The 17,035-nt window shown below is 45.3% G+C and overlaps 1 long non-coding RNA gene across 1 annotated transcript; it reads right to left on the bottom strand.

Annotated features, from left to right (window-relative positions):
- Positions 1-5,019: 5,019 nt before the first annotated feature.
- Positions 5,020-9,367, bottom strand: LOC134760208 (uncharacterized). The gene is made up of 2 exons (XR_010137166.1): positions 8,595-9,367; positions 5,020-6,100 (listed from the first exon to the last, which is right to left on the bottom strand). It is a non-coding gene; the product is annotated as an uncharacterized LOC134760208 (long non-coding RNA).
- Between the last annotated feature and the right edge of the window lie 7,668 nt (positions 9,368-17,035).

Genomic DNA, 17,035 nt, shown 5'->3' with positions numbered 1-17,035 from the left:
TCCCCTCCCAGTCTCCCTTCCTCCACAGAATTGAGTCCTCGGGGCAGCCCTACTGAACAGCGCCCCCTAGTGAAACTTTGTGTTCCCGTTGTAACCCCTGAAGACAGGAATTGCTGCAGCCACCAAGGATAGGGGCTTTTCTGCAAAAGGCAGAGCCCACCCTATTTTTTCGAACTCTGTTGAGCTCCTACTGTGTCCCAGGCACTATCAGCCACTGTAAAGTGCTGGCAGCAGTGTGAGAGCAGGGGCCACGTCTGTCTTAGTCACCACTGGGCCTCAGGACATAATATTGGCCAGCATCTACTAGATATTCTGTAAGTATTGCACTAGTGAACAAATAAAGAAAAGTAAATAAGATGCAGTACCTAAGTGTGGGGACTGCTCTGTGTTACTTCAGAGCATAGGGATGAGCAGGAGTTGATTTATGTCTTTTTAATGAAGCTCAACCTAATGGGCAGCTGTGTATAGTATTAAGCACAAGAATTCTGGCATCAGACTGCCAGGGTTCAATTCCTGGCTCTGCCACTTATTAACTCTGTGACCTTGGGCAAGTTACTTAATCTCTCTGTGCCTTATTTCCTCAGAAATGGGGAAACCTCATAGTGTTGTCATGAGGATTCAAATAGTTAAAGTTTGCAAAGCACTTAAGAGAGTGCCTTGCACATTCTGTGTACAATGGCAGATTTTGTTAAATAAGGGAAAACTTGCTAAAAACTAGAGTGATGTCCAACAATAAATGGTTGCCTAATAAGGTGCTGAACTGCCCACAACCAGAGGTGTGGGCAGATGTATTAGCTCTTCCAGATAATTAATAATATCTATTATCTTTTGAACACTTAATATTGTCCAGCATTGTGCTAAGCACCTTACATTTATTATCCTATTTTGTCTTTACAATAACTCCATGTTATTATCACCACTTGACACAGGAAACAGGCTTTGTGATGGCCTGAGATCCCTCTGTTTGAGTGACAGATCTGGGATTCTATGGATTCTGAAGTGAGTTGTGCTCAGAATTCAGAGAACACTTGGGTGTCTGAGGTCACGTAGGGCATGGGAACCATGGGGAAAAGGCAGGTAAGCGATCTGTGGGCTGGAGGGAGGAGACTCCAGGGGCAGCCAGAGCCCAGGGCTTAGTGATAAGGAACCCTTTGTGCTGGGGTTCACAGGCAGACAAAGAGTGGGCGGGAGCTAGAAGGTGGAGAGTTTTTGCAGCAGTCCATCAACCAATAAACCAACCAACCAGCCCACCAAGCCAGAGACACACTGTATTTGGCAAAGAATGGAAGGGAGGTGTTGGGAGGTGGCTCCATAGGCCCCCACTGCAAGACACTGTTATGGCTGGTCAGGGCCACTCTTCATAGCAAGACAGTGTCCCTTGGGGGAGAAAGAGAAAGTGCTGCGGGAAGGAGGAAGCAGCAGGTAGATAGGATAGAAGATACAGGTATGGGCCTCTCCTTGGGAAAGAGGGGACAAACCTTCCACAGTAATAGCAGGATAGAGGAGATGAGTATAGATACATATTTAGGAGCAAAGAAAAACAAGGGGGTTCTGCCTTTGTCTTTACTGTAAAAAAAGAACTGAGATAATCTGTTCAAGGGTTGAGGAAGTGAGTTCTGGGACTTATGAAAGGCAAGTTTGAAATAAACCTGAGTAGGTGTGCTAGGAGAGCAAGCAGGGAAGAGGAATCTTGTTAAGTTGCAGGAGGCCCTGCTGGAGACAGAAGGCAGGAAATTGGGCTGAGCCAGGGGTGACAGTTCGTAGTATGTAGGAGAGGACACTGCTAGGCCATACTCACTGCTATCCAGCCCCCTGTTTTTCGCACAAGGGCCCAAGCTCTGGGGCTATGGAAGCTGTCCCATCCACCTAAGAGTAATCCCTCTTTCTTGACCAGCCTCCCAGAAACTCTCAGCGTCCATGAGAGCCACCTCTCTCAAGGGCACGTGGAGCCCTGCTGTGGCCCCAAAGCGCTGTTGTGGTTTAAACGTTTAGAGCAGCCTCTACCCATCTTGCATATCCTCTTCCCTCTCCACATTGACTCTGAAAAACACCAGTGGCCAAAGTGGAACATGGCCGGAAAGTCCACGCTGTTTCCTTAGATCCACGGGACACCTCACTGCTAAAGCATTTCCCGCAATCATTTCATAGGCCTCTAAATGGGCATCCGATGAGCGTGACTTCATTTTCCAGGTGAGAAGGCTGTCTCTCTCAGGTTCCGCATCGTCGGCTAGAGGCAGCAGGCCTTCTGAGCAGCTGTCTTGCTAGCAAGGCAAGAAGTATCTGTTTTTGTGGTGTGTTCACCACCCCTCCTACCCTGAGGGCCACTCTCATCATTACCCTTACTGTGGAGGACCAGGTGGTTCGGGGCAGGGATGGCAAACTCTTGAAACACACGTCTTGTCATGTCCTAACCCAGCACCAAGGGCTGACCGCAATAATATATCACACCTTGTTGCTCAACAGAGCTCCAGGCAGCATCAGGAAACAATTGCGGTGGGAACTCCAGACAAATCTTTTTTGCCACCCCCATGTGAGATGTGTAGCTCTAGCACCTTCTTCCCTATTGTCTGTGAGGCAGGATGGCTCTCCGTAAAACTGTGAAAGGGTAAGGTGTGTCTTTGGCCTGCAAGCAGCCCTCTCCTATAGGCCCCTAGAGGTGGGTCCTCTTCCAACAGTCATCCCTGCTCTGTCCCACTCCCCTCCTCAGGGGCCTGAGGAGCTGAGCAGCTACTCCAATCACGGACTGGTAATAATGAGCAGAGCAGTGGGTTGGAATCACAGCTGCATCTCGGCAACACTATGGCTCTGAGGCTGTTTTCTCCTCCGTGAGGGATACTGATTACACCTACCCTTGGGTCCTTAGGCACGGGAATAAGGATCAGAATGGAAGTGAGGTCCTGTATTTATAAGGTTTTTAAATTACAATGATCTCTGGCCTCCTAAGAAAGCCTCACTTCTAATCGCCAGCCCCAACCCTCCCAGATATTTTAACAGGGCACAATTTTTGAATCTGAAAGGAATAATTCTAATGGTGGATGTGTAAAATTGTGGAGCTCTTTGGGGGTAAACCCAGCCTTGTGGCACCCTTCGGATCCTACCTCATGCTGCAGAGGAACTTACATTTGCATGGTGCTTCCTGGTTGATAAAGGGGTTGTCACTTTAGTTCAAGATCCCTCCATTGCTATTCTAGTGGTATTGACTTGCTATTCTAGTGAGGCCTTGTGACTTTCCCACCTGATAGAGACTACAAATCCCTCTGTCTCGTTCTTTCTTCCTTTCTTTTTTTAAACCAAGGGATCATGATGAAGCGTGGCTGGCTGGGCAGGGAATATGGTGGAAAAAGGGCAGCCTAGGCTGAAAACACCCCAAGCTGGGAGCATCGCCCCCATCTATGTCACCAGGGCAGAGAAAGAACAGCCAAGCTGAACTGAAGGTTATTTTTAGTCTCAAAGATGCAGCCTTTAAGAATAAACAGCCTACGAGTGTGCCAAATGAGTGTGGCCCCGGAGGAGGTGTCAGCATGCAGCTGCTTCGCGTTGCCCCCAGCCCCTCCGGAAACCAGAGCTGGCGCAGTGTGTATTTTTCCTCGGGCTGACTTGCAGGGCACCCCGTGTGCCACAGGGTCCTGTGAGGATGGGGTGAGTGCCCCACGCACCATGACTTTTAAAACCAGCCTGGGCCTAACCTGAACGGGCTGTCTCCCTCCAACACCCACCCACAAGAGGAACCAACTTTACAAGGGCCCCGCCTCCCTCATTTGGTCCCATGCTCCTGCCTTTGGCCCCTCCTGCTGCCTTTGTTACCACCCCAGCCCCAGACTGCTGTGGGGTACCTTAGAGTATCGTTTTCTTCTTCCTTTCTTGTTTCCTCTCCTAACTTTTCTTTCTTTACTCTCTGTAACACAGGTAATCCATATTCATGATGGAACAAATTTAAAAATTGAGATAAGCAAAAAAGAAAATTCCCTATGACCAGCCCTCCCCCGGCCACTGTGAGTGGGCAGAGACTGGCACTTGCTAATATTTGGTGGATGTTTTTCCGGCCTTTTTTCTATGCATACTTGCGTATAAGGCGCTTATTTTTTTCAAAAGCATGGAGACCCACCCACGGCCTGGCACTGAGGAGCCAGGACAGCCACTCATTCAGGAAGGGCCTCTACCAGTTTGGATGACAAATATTATCTCCCAATCATGACCTGCAGCTCTGTGGCAAGAGGCTGTTAGGACATGACGTTTCAAAACAGAATTGTTCTGAAATAATTTTACTTGGCTACAAAGAACAAATAGCAAGAGTGATGCCAGTCTGGGGTAGGATAGACGGCTGCTGGGCAGATGAAGTGTTTTTTGTGTAAGGTAGTGATGGTCTTTGTGGAAGGTTACAGTTTTTGCTTTAGCACAGTGCCTGGTCTCTGTGTATTGCACAGCAGTGTTTGATAAAGGCAACTTTCTTCTTCATCCTCACCTGTCCCGGCAGGAATCATTTTGCCTGTGTCAGCCTTTTTTTCAGGGGTCACCTGATTCAGAACTGCACCCTAGTGTACTGGCTAAGAAGACAGACTATCAAGTAAGGAGGCTTGGGTTCAAATCCTAGCCCTGCCTCTAAATAACTGTGAAATTGGGCAAGTGGTTTAGCTTGCTTGTGTCAGATTTCCTCATTTGTAAAACAGGGATGAAGACAGAATATACAGCTCAGGCTTGGGGTGAGAATTCAGTGAAATAAAACAGGTAGAGCACTCAGAAGACAGCATAGCACACAGTGAGTGCTCAAAACTCATTCATTCTTCTTCTGCTATTATTGTTGTTTCAACTGTTACTGAACAGTTCCTGTGTTAAAGGCACTTGCCTGGATTCCAGTATAATTTAGGGCAAATTGGTGAACTTACCTCTTTCTTACTTCAGATAGGAGCTCAAGGCAGTTTGGGAATGAGATGAGGGATAATTTCAGGTGCTTGGATATCAGGGGATTGAATAAGTTTGCATTATGGGGTCACTGGAGCTTGTTGACACATTGGGAAAATGTTAAGAGCAATGTTGCTTTAATTGGGACTCTCATAAACACAGCACTCCCGTTGCTGAAGGTGGGTCTTGAGTACATCAGGGTCCAACATGCTATTCATGCTACTTTTGTGTATGTGTGAGAGCTTCCGTAATACAATGTTTTTATACATGTATAGGTGTGTGTGTCCTGAAAAAAATCTAGAAGCCCTCTATTTTACTTTCATACTTTTACCGAATTGTCTTAATATACCTTTTATACAATGCTCATGAATCTTTTTTGTTAAGACCACAAAAGCAATAAAAATGCATCCTCCTTGGACATACTGGTGTCGAGAGAACCCACAGCTGGTCTGTTAGTTTTCACTCTGGCGATCACATTTTATTGCACTGATGACATGCAGCATTCCTTAGCTGACAGGTGATGGGGACAAAGAGCAGACACCTCACTGGCATCTGGTGCCAGGCTGCCTGCTCCCTTTGCCCTTCCTCCCAGTCTTGGCTTCCAGCCCTTATTTTGGGTCATACTTCTCCCATCTATGTCAATGGCCAGCACACGGTGTGCCCCATTAAAACTCTGAGAACAGAAGAGTTGGAGGTTAGAGACATTCATCTGGATTAATCACAGAACTTTCCACCTCAAGGCTGGGGTCCTTGACATCTGTCCCCTCCCTCTTCCAGGCCAGCCTCACCACCTCCTTCTCTCTGGTCCTGGCAACTCCTCCAGACTTTTGGCAACAACATAGATGTCACATTCTATTTACTACGTAGGACTGAGTTCATCTTCTTTTTAGTGATCGGTCATTCAGATGTTTGGGCTGGGTTTGTTGCTACCACCATTATTATTATGAATAATTATAGCTGCCGATTATTGAGGGGTTATTGGGTACCAAATGCCATACATCCATAGTCATGGTCTCATTTAATCCATACAACAGCCAATGAGGTAATTACTATGATTCCATCTCACAGATGAGGAAACTGAAGCTTGCAAAGGTTGAGTGTTATGGCCACAGAGCTAATAAAAGAAAATTGTAATTCCAGGCTTGCTTATTCCAAAGCTCATGCTCTTCACATTATGCTTATTTGCCGATTCTTTTTCCATCTGTGGAAAGAGGAGGAGGGTGTAAAAGAATGGCTTTCACTAGACCTACAGTTCTGTTGCAGTTTTGTATGTACATGGTAAATGGAGATTACCATGATGTGGACACCCTTGCTGTCTAGGCTCTAGTGTCTTAAAAAAGGGCTCTAAGGTGTGTGTGTGTGTGTATGTGTGTGTGCGCGTGCGTGCACTTCTAAATGTAAAGAGAGGGCCATCCAGATGTAGAGGACTGTCAGGTAAGAAAATGACTCCGGAATTCAGCACACCTGGGTTCTGCCTCGGCTCTGACACTCATCAGCTTGTTATCTTAAGCAACCCGCTTCCCCTCCCTGTGCCTCGGTTTCCTTATTTGTAAAAGAGGAATAACAAAGCCTAGGTCACTGTTAAGTACATTAAGTGAGATCAATGGAAAGTGTCCAGAGGAGTGCCCAACCAAAGTTGGCACTCGAAAGTAAGGGTGTCCCTGTCCCACATTCTCTGGCACAGGAGGGTTTCCCAAAACAGCGTTGGGAAGAGAGAGAAGTGTGAGCCTTTGCCTGGGTACATGTGCAAAGATGCAGTCTTGGGGAGGGAGGGTACTTCGCAAACCCTAGCAAGTTTTCCACTGGGAACTGCTGGGTTGTATGTTGGGAGCTTTGGAGTGAGGTTTGGGCCTCACCCCGCCTTGGCCTCCCCAGCTGTTCGGGAGGGTGCAGGTCTGCTCCCCACACACACCCTCCCTTCTGCTTTCTTCCGCACGCATCTCAACCTAACCAAAGTTCACACCCAGCCCTTGCTTTCTTTCCTGACTGCCACTCAGGCCACAGCCACGTGGGGCAGGGGCCGCGCTGGGTCGGGCTGCAGGTGGTCTGCAGGCCCCAGAGGGGGGTCTGGACTGAAGCGTTAGCCCACTCCTGCTGTGAACCTCCTACTCTTAGAAAACCAGGGACTCCAAAAGCATTCCTGCTCCATCTCCCGGCCACAGACAGACACAGCGACCCACACAGACTTAGAGACACACACGTAGGCACACAGACACATAGAGATACAGACCCCCACCCCAAAACATGTACAGATATGCAAAGATATGCAGAGACACAGCCATATAGAGACAGACACACAGAGAAATATGAACAGATGTATACACACATAGACACAGACCCACGCACACAGAAACATGTACAGATATGCAAAGACATGCAGAGATGCACACACAGACACACAGAAATACCCAGACACATAGAGACACATGCATAGACGCAGACACACACGGAGACACTATGACATGCAAACAATGTGTGCGCGCACACACAGGTTCCCTCCCACCCGGCAGGCGCTGCCCTCTGCCCCGTGGCCCCCACCCCTGGGGCTCTGCCTCTTTGGTCTAATAAGGGTAGGTGAGAAAGCATTGTGAGATTCCAGAGATATTTCCTGGCTCCCCGCATGCTCCTCCTGTGGCGCGTCCAGTTGAATGTTCAGCTCTGGGCAAGTGTCCAGGGCCCGGGGCCCCAAGGCTGAGTCATGTAGACAAAGATTCCGAGGCCCTGAGTAGCATTTCTAGATGCCTGGCCTTTAAAAAACACTGCAGGGTGCCCTAGGAGGCAGCGAAGTTTCCCACAGAAACTCCACTTGGTGCAGATTTAATCACAGGGCATTTAAATAGCATCATCTGGAGGTAATTTGGAATTTAAATTACCAGCTAGAGGAAATTTTTTCTACCAAAAGAAGGGCTTGGAATATTATATTGTGTTGGTTATCGATCAGCCGTTTGCAAGGGATTACAAAAGTGGTAAGGCCTATTTTACGCAATATGTTAGAACAATTTACAGCAGGATTTGGTCATCACTAGTGTAACTGGTATTAGTTATTCCACAATGCTTGGGGCAAGAAATGACACATTTCATGAATTTCTAAATCAAATCATTCTTAGACCCCACACCAACTAGGGACTCAGAAAAATTCAATCCCAGCCTCTTTTCAAGGCCCCTCCTCTCCTCCTATGCAGAACTCTGAGGCCTCAGGATCCTGGAAACTTGAGGGAAGGGCATCAGGTCTGTGACGGTCACTGCCCGGTGGCTGATTGTCCATGCCCAGGTAAACCAGTAAAAGGCTGCTGCTCATGGCATCCTCTTCAAATTCAAGGCCGCAGTGCAAGTGTCCAGTCCTCAGAAGCACACTGCCCACCCAGCCACTCCCCAGAGGCCTTGGTACCTCAGGGTCCTGGGTAAGAGGCTGGGCACCCAAGGGTCCTGCCAGTCCTTGAATGACCTCTAGCCCTCGGCCCCCTCCCCAGCCCTCGCAATCTCTAACAGTAAGTGTTAGGTCTACAGACCCTTAGAAAATCAAAGAAAGGCCTTTAACTTTCCCGAGCAAAAGAAGCCTAGCCTTCAAGACACGAAGGCCTCTGGAGAAGAAGAGGGGAAATCCCCCGCATTCTTTTCCAGTGAGCTACAGAAGAAAAACAGACATGGTTAATTTATCAATCGCAGTGGCCAGTCACTTCTTAGTCAATAATTACCTGATTTACTTAGTAATCCATACTCTTCGGGGAGTAGATAGCGCTGTGGTCCAAAAAAAAAAAAATCCAAAAAACCAACAAACGAAACCCTTTCTTGGAATAAAGATGATGAAATCTCTTGACTTGTGTAATTTTCAGAATCCCTCTGGATCACTCCCGTTTGGACAGGAATGGGTTCAGTCCTACACAGCTAGGTGTCTAGTAGCTCAGTCTCTTCGTTCCCTTTCATGGAAGAGTTGCACCCCTATTTGAGGACTGACAAGGGTGCGATGACGGGTGACCCTGCAACTCAAGTAAACCCAGGCTAGCTCCGACTCACACCCAGCACCACACAGGCGGTAGAGCTTAAGGTTGGAAGGAATGGCTGTGGAATCAGATAAAACAGTTTGAGTTCTGGCTCTGTCACTTTTTATCTGTGTGACTTCAGGCAATTTACTTTACCTCTCTGAGCCTCAATTTCTTCCTTTCTAAAATAGGCATGATAAAGTGCCTCATAGGATGATGGAGAAGTTAAACGGCAGACATGCAGACATGCCAGGATAGTGGTGTAAATTCATGCTGCAATGTATGCCCTCTGCTCCAAATAATCTCTACTCTATATGTGACAGAGAAATGTAAAGTAAAATGACACAGCCACATTTGAAAAGCAATATTAGTGTCTCTGAAGACAAGAACAACATGCATCCATGTCCCTCCTCTAGGGTCCCTAATGGGATTGAGCCCTATTTGCCTATGGTGATGATCAGCTTTCTCTTCATCCCTTTTTCATTCTTCCCAGTCCCCGCCCCACTCCTATTGCTTGAATCATTTCCTAAAATAAACAAGCTGCAGACAAGCCATTATTTCAGAGTCTGCTTTGTGTGTGTGTGTGTGTGTGTGTTGGGACTAAGACAGCTGGAAAGGAGAAAAACTAAAGCAAAACAAAAGGGTGGGAAATAGAAAACAAAATATGGCAGGAATCAGTTAAACTATATGTCATTATAATAAATGTAAACAGATTACCTCTCAAATGAAACATTCTCAGATTAGATAAAACAAATGAACAAAGTTTATAAGAGATATACCTAAAGCAAAACCATAACAATTGGAAATAAAAAGTTAGAAAAAGATATACCAGTTCAATGCTAACCAAAACATGAAATATATATTGTTATGGGTGAAACTGTGTGCTCCAAAAAATATGTTGAAGTCTTAACCCCCACTATCTCACAATGTGACCTTATTTGAAAAGAGTCATTGCAGATGTAATAAAATTAAGATGAGGTCATATTGGAATAGGGTGGGCCCTTAAGCCAATATGACTGGTGTCCTTATTATTATTATTTTTTTTGAGATGTCTTACCCTGTCACCCAGGCTGGAATGCAATGGCGCCATCTCGCCTCACTGCAACCTCCACCTCCCAGGTTCAAGCAATTCTCCTGCCTCAGCCTCCTGAGTAGCTGGGATTACAGGCGCACTCCACCATGCCCAGCTGATTTTTTGTATCTTTAGTAGAGATGGGATTTCACCATGTTGGCCCGGCTGGTCTCAAATTCCTGACCTCGTGATCCACCTGCCTTGGCCTCCCAAAGTGCTGGGTTTACAGGCGTGAGCCACCATGCCCGGCTGGTGTCCTTATAAGGAGATGAGAGACACAGATGCACAGAAGCCAGCCATGTGATGGGGGAGGCAGACACTGGTGTTATGCTACCACAAGTGGAGGAATGCCTAGGGCTACTAAGAGCTAGAAGAGACAAGAAAGGCTCCTCTCCTAGAGTATTTGGAGGGAGCATGGCCCTGCCAATTTCAGGCTTTGATTCCACTTTGATTTCAGACTTCCAGCATCTAGAACTGTGAGGAAATAAATTTGTATGGGTTTAAGCCACCCAGTTTATGGTAATTTGTTATGGCGGCCCTATGTAATTAATATACATATCTAACAATATTTATATCAGACCACATAAAATTTAAGGCCTGATATGGTTTGTCCCCATCCAAATCTCATGTTGAACTGTAATTCCCAATGCTGGGGGAAGGCCCTGGTAGGAGGTGATTGGATCATGGGGGCGGATTTCCCCCTTGCTGTTCTCATGATAGTGAGTGAGTTGTCATGGGATCTGGTTGTCTAAAAGTATGTAGCACTTTCCACCTCACTCTCTCTCTGTCCTGTTCTGCCATGGTAAGATGTGCTTGCTTCTCCTTCACCTTCCACTATGATTGTAAGTTTCCTGAGGCCTCCCAGCCATGCTTCCTATACAGCATGCATAACTATGAGTCAATTAAACCTCTTTCTTCATACATTACCCAGTCTCCTGTAGTTTTTTATAGCAGTGTGAGAACAGACAAATACAAGACCAAAGCATTATTAAGAATAAGGACATTACAAAGTTATAAAAACAACATCCCATTAAGAATATACAATGGTTGTGAATCTGTATGCCCTTAACATTACTAAATTATAGAGAAGTTAGATTCATTCATATTCACCATGTAATATATTTTTTAAATTAACTCATACATTCATCCCTATCATAGTGTAATATTTTTAATGTACTTTATCAGGACCAAACAGATCAAACAGAAAAAAAAAAGGTAAGGATATGTACAAAAGAGTAAGGATATGTAAGATATGAAGAGTAAGGATACGTAAGGTATGAAGAGTAAGGATAAAAAAAAAGAGTAAGGATATGTAAGGTATGAAGAGATAATTTAGTAAACCTGCTCCAATATAGAAAGCCTGCACCAAAATAGAGAATATATATATTTTTCAAGCACATGTTGACCATTTTAGCAAAGAGAGTCTCAAGAAATTTCAAATAATTTATAGCATAGAAATCATATTTTCTATGCAGAATGCTATTAAATTAGAAACAAACATACTCCTAAGTTTACTGTGGATAAAACAAAGTTTTAATAAAAATTATTAAATATTTAGATTTGAACAACTGTAAAAAAAAAAAAAAAAAACCTACTCTAACAGTTGTGGGATGCAGATAAAGCACTACCTAGAGGTATATTTATAGCTTTAAAATATGTTACTGGCAAAACAGGATTGAAAATAAAAGAATACCAAAAACTATTTTAGAAAAGAAGAAATGAGATTATACATGTAAAGTCTTTTGCATAGTACTTGACACATAAGTATTCAATAAAAGGAAGAACACAATAAATGGAAATTATGATTGTTGTTATTCCACCCATATCTTTCCAGTGATAAGAGATTTTCTTTCCAGGATTAAATTAAAAATTCGTAAGTAACTATGGCACACCAAGAAGGAGATACCTCTGTGCCTGGAACTTCAGAAATTAGTTTTTATACAATTTTGCAGAGTCCAGTAATATCCCAGAAAGATAAATTCTCTGGCCAAAGTTGGTGTCTTCTGCCGCTATTAAATATAAACCTGTTCCTTACCCATCGAATGGGCTAGAGACAGAACCCAGAGGTCAGCAGTGACATGATATGTATTAGAAGCTAGGTCCCTAGATACAAGCTGCCCTCTGAAAAGCCTTATTAGCATCCAGGGAATTTCTGTCATGAATCCTTATTTTAGGAAGGAAGTAAAGATTTCAGTAATTAGGGATTATCACCTTTCCTGAAGGTACTGTTGATAAACCAGTTCCCTAAAATTATTCTTCAGTAAAGGAGTGGCCTTAGGCTCTTAATGACAGGGTGTTTTTTCAATAACTATTTTTGACTAACAAAATACTATTTGGGGAACATACAAAACCCTCAAAGGAACTCAATCAATGCTATTTTTAGATTGGAAAAGTGATCCCTTGACAGAATTTGTTAAAAAGAAAGCCAAGAAATCATTAGTAGTATCTCATTAGTAGTGTCTGACTTTTCCATCTATATTATTAAAAAGTTTATATGATCAGGTTGGCCCCAGAAGGTCTTTCTTTGTTTAACTTTCTCATTTGGAAAAAAAAAAGCCTAGTTTTTCAGGGTTGCCTTTTATCCAAGCATACGTATTCATCTGCAAAAGGGAAGAGGGCATTGAGGGTCCCCTTCCCTGATGCTCCTGGTCAAGCAGACCCACCTGTGGAGAAGGTGGCAGCTGACGCTGAAAGTCACTTTAGTTTGTACCACTTTGGGTAGGTGTGTTCTAACTGTCCAGGAGACTGAGCATGCTGGGAAATGAGGTTGCTTAGAAGGGATGGCCTTGACTGATAGGTGAACACTTAACTGCCTGGCCCTTCCCAGTACAATTTCCTAAGGATGCTGGGCAGCTCTTGGGCACTAGTTCTTGGGAGGGCTTTGTTCTGTCATCAGAGGAAAGCCCAGCATCTATGCAGCACCTTGTTCTTGTCATATATCTCCCCAACACCCCTTGGGGTAGGGAGGGAATGTTCTGTTGCCCTCTTTAGACAAGTGAAGAGACTATACACTCCCAGATTAATGACAGGAGAGGAGGTCATCCTTTGGCTGCTGATGAGGGAGGAAGACTTGTGGGAGAGGATGCTTGGTTCTCAGGGCCCTCACCTCCTCCTTCTGTACCTTGTCTTTGAGCAAACCTGCTTCCCTGTGGGATAAGTGAACATAACCCATACAAACCCTCCTTGCTGCCGGATACCTGCCATACTCACTGCACCTTCTTGACCACTGTGCAACTAACATACACCCAGCACAGAACATCCATCCACACCCATGTATGTCTTGAGTGTCCACTATGGACTTAGTACTGTGCTTGGTACTTGGGATGCAGTGATGAATAAGGCAGACTGAGAGCATTGCTGAAAGCCAAGTTTGGGTCTGTCTGTTGTAGAAGGACACATTTCTGTGGAGAACAGGGCTGTGGTGGGCAGTGAGGAAAGTAATGACCTTCTGTCTGGCTTCCCTTCTAGAGAAGCAGCTGAGCTGATTTTCTCCGGCAGTGGCTTCAAAAGACAAAGCTCAGCATAGCAGAGAACTATTAAAACCACAAGTCTGAAAGGTGTACGATGCCACAGAGAATGTGTGGTTTCCCTCCTCATTCAGGAGGTCCCCAGGCATCGAGGCAGGCAGCGAGGGGGTGGTTCTTGTGGTGGAGATAGTCGCCATCTGCACAGGCTTCACCTGGGCCTGCAGAAGCAGTCCACCACCCCCCATGCCTTCCAGCTGCAGACCCTCTGAACTGTACATAAAGCCAATTGTAACCGAAATGAGGGCGTATAAGATATCCAAAGTTGTTTCCAATTAGTTTTTTTTTTAAGTGCTACTTTGCACATTAGGTAATCATCACTTTCAGCCTCTCTGAGCAGAAAGCACAGAGCACATTCTCTTGGGTGCCTGGGCAGAAATGCAGAGGTCTCCATTTCAGGGTAATACAGAAACATTACCCTCCCTTGTTAATTTTGCTAATAAAAGTTGTACATAGCTAGATCTTAGGGTACATGAATGTGACCACGGTTTTCTTTTATGATTTCTACTTTAAAAATTACTTTATAGGCCAGGCGCGGTGGCTCACGCTTGTAATCCCAGCACTTTGGGAGGCTGAGGCAGGCAGATCATGAGGTCAAGAGATCGACACCATATTGGCCAACATGGTGAAACCCCATCTCTACTAAAAATACAAAAATTAGCTGGGCATGGTGGCGCACGCCTGTAGCCCCAGCTACTCCGGAGGCTGAGGCAGGAGAATCTCTTGAACCCAGGAGGTGGAGGTTGTAGTGAGCCGAGATTGCACCACTGCACTCCAGCCTGGTGACACAGTGAGACTCCATCTAAAAAAAAAAAAAAAAAATCTTATAAACTCATCTGAATATCAAAGCAAGCTCTTCCTGGTGAATTGTTTTTCCTTTACCAGCTCCATCTCCAATTATGCTGCCCCACATGGGGGTTTGTGCAGAGACTTGGCAAGGTGGTAAAATGACCTCATTGGTTTGTTTTGGGTAGAGGAAATTTGTTTGAGTTGAGTTCAGAAGCTGATCATAAGGAAATCAGGCCCGTTAGAAAACCACCCTGATAAGCAGGAGTGAACTAATATGGTTAGAACTCCTTTGTATTAATGCTGAATTCACAAACTCCCCTGCCCTCAATGGTTCATGAAATTCTGAAACACACAATGGAAGACCTCAGAGTTACCTCAATCCCCCTGACTGGACCTCTGCAAGATGTAAAGAGTCCCTCCACAACATGTTCAGAAAACGCAAGTGGGATGAAGTTCTGGATATAAGGGTACAATAGCTTCAAGCTCTGTGCCTCCTCCAAGCCTCTGCTCACACAGTTCCCATCTTCTAGGAAACACCCTTCCCCGCTTCCCACTTGGCCAACATGTAGCATTCTCAAGGGCCAGCTAATGTCCTCAAAATTCATCTTGTGATCAGTATTGAGAAAGACCTTAAATATCATCTGGTTCTAGGAGCTACTCCCTTCTAAAATTGAATTTCTTCTATAATTTCTAGCCAGAGTTGAAATACCATTGGTGACTGGGGGCTCAATCTCCTGAAGATAACCCATTTTATCTTCATATAGCTTTATTTTTATTAATGATAATTACTACTGTTTGTTGCAAGTCAACTTATAGTAGTTGACAAATGTTACAGGAATGTAATTCTCACAACAAACTTACGAAGGAAGTATCTCTATTGTCTTCTCATCTCATTTTACAGAAGAGAAGATCAAGTCTGAGGGAGGCTCAATGACCTGCCCACAGTCACAGAGCAGGAAGTGGCAGAGCCTGGACGTCTAACTCCAAAGACTGTGTGCCCTTTGCTGCTGCACTGCGACCTCCAGGTCTTCCTGGTGTGCAGAAATTCTTCACTGTCACAGGCGCACTCAAGATAGAGTTATGCACAGTTGTCAAATGACCTCTTAGAATTCTCAGTGCTTAGAGTTTGTCCTGCACACAACATAGCATGTAATGACCTAGACTTGCAATCTTTCATGGATCATTGTTTCAAGAATTTAGTTTCACTCTCCACCAAAACTGTAAGTTCCTGGAAGGTGGGACCATGCTCTATGCTCATTTTGTGTATTTAATTTTTGTGTGCTTAATTTTCAAGACTTTTTACATCCATTTCAGAACCTATTAGGTGGGTAATTGCGGTTTTTGCCATTAAAAGTAACAGTGAAAACTGCAATTATGTTTGCACCGACCTAACAGAATAGACAGCACTGAGCACATGCCAAGGGCTGATTGATTGAACAGTGCTGGGGAGAAGAGCAGACAAAGAGGCAGGAGCCCTGGATTCTCGTTCCAGCTCTGCCACTACCAGAACAGTCCTCTCCACTTGCCTCAGTTTCCCCATATGAACTGGATGGTGTGTGCCACAACCATCTTTTGATTGGTGCTCTCCCAGGCTACAAGGCTGGTGGCAAGGCCAGGAAGAACCAGCCCATTACTCAGACTGAATCATGCCCTCGTGCACTCACCCAGGAAGCAGTGATGATCCCCTAGAACACACAGCTGGAACAGGGAGCAGGACATCACCCACAGGACATAGACTAACTTCTGCTGGCACTCCTGGTCTATTCATCCCTTATGTTCTTAGGTCAGCAAAAAGCAGAAATCCTGCACAATTCAGAGTCTTTCAGTCTCTCCTTAGAAAGTTTCTCAATGTTTAGCAAAAGGTTTTTATACAACGTCAATGAGGCCGGGCGTGGTGGCTCACGCCTGTAATCCCAGCACTTTGGGAGGCCGAGGCAGGTGTATCATGAGGTCGTGAGATCGAGACCATCCTGGCTAACATGGTGAAACCCCATCTCTACTAAAAATACAAAAAATTAGCTGGGCGTGGTGGTGGGCGCCTGTGGTCCCAGCTACTTGGGAGGCTGAGGCAGGAGAATGGCATGAACCCGGGAGGCGGAGCTTGCAGTGAGCTGAGATTGTGCCACTGCACTCCAGCCTGGGAGCTGGGAGACAGAGCAAGACTCCGTCTCAAAAAAAAAAAAAAAAAAAAACCAATGTCAATGAGAAACAACAGAATCTCTAAAAATTTCCTTGGGAAATCCCTTACTGGCTAACTCACCAAGGAAGTAAGGAAGCTGGTGTATGTTCAGCCTTCACCACTGTGTTGGGCAATTTTTCATTCATTTGTTCATTTATTTCACAATATATTTTTTGGGGCCCATCACGGACTAGACACTGCAGTGTGGTGTAGATACAATGATGAACAAGACGGGACACAGTTTCTGTCTCAGGGGACTTACAGTCTTGCTGGAGAGGGAGCTTTAAGCAAATAATTACACAAAGCTTGATTAAAATCAGATAACTGCCATAAAGGAAACGTGCATAGAGCGCCAACAGGGAGGCCTGACTTAAGGGTGGGTTTGGGTCGGGGAGGGTTTCTGGGCGGAAGCAGCATTTACGCTAGGACCTGGCACATCCAGGAAAGAGAATGTGGTGAGGTCTGACGGTGGGGGGGCTCTGATTTACAGCACACTGTGGGAGACAGGAATCGGATTCCTCATCTCAGCTCTGACTCCCAGTGGCTGTGAAACTGTGTAAGTCACCTCTTCTCTCTAGGCCTCAGCTTTGGT

This window comes from Pongo abelii, chromosome 16, assembly GCF_028885655.2.
Source record: "Pongo abelii isolate AG06213 chromosome 16, NHGRI_mPonAbe1-v2.0_pri, whole genome shotgun sequence".
In the NCBI taxonomy this organism is placed as follows: Eukaryota; Metazoa; Chordata; class Mammalia; order Primates; family Hominidae; genus Pongo; species Pongo abelii.
This window is presented reverse-complemented; position numbering and strand designations above follow the sequence as displayed.